This window comes from Corvus brachyrhynchos, unplaced genomic scaffold, assembly GCF_000691975.1.
Source record: "Corvus brachyrhynchos isolate BGI_N302 unplaced genomic scaffold, ASM69197v1 scaffold70, whole genome shotgun sequence".
NCBI lineage: Eukaryota > Metazoa > Chordata > Aves > Passeriformes > Corvidae > Corvus > Corvus brachyrhynchos.
This window is the reverse complement of record NW_008236217.1, coordinates 3,031,349-3,031,673: the sequence shown is the minus strand read 5'-3', so window position 1 is coordinate 3,031,673 and position 325 is coordinate 3,031,349.

Here is a 325-nt window from a genome sequence, read left to right as displayed (position 1 = left end):
CAAGAACACGTCCAGGTTGGTTTTTTAATGTCTCCAGACAGCGAAAATCCACCACCTTCTTGGGCAGCCTGTTTCAGTGATCTGCCACCCTCAACATTAAGTTCTTCCTCATGTTGAAGTGGAACTTCTTATGTTTTCATTTATAGCCACTGCTCCTCGCTCTCTCGCAGGGCACCACTGAAAAAAGTCTGGCAGCATTCTCTTGGCACCTGCCTTTGAGATATTTATACGCATTAGTGAGATACCCTCTCAGTCTTCTCGGGCGCCATTTCGGCAGGCCCGGGCCCCCTCCAGTCCCTTCCCCGGGCCGTGCGGCGGCAGAGGG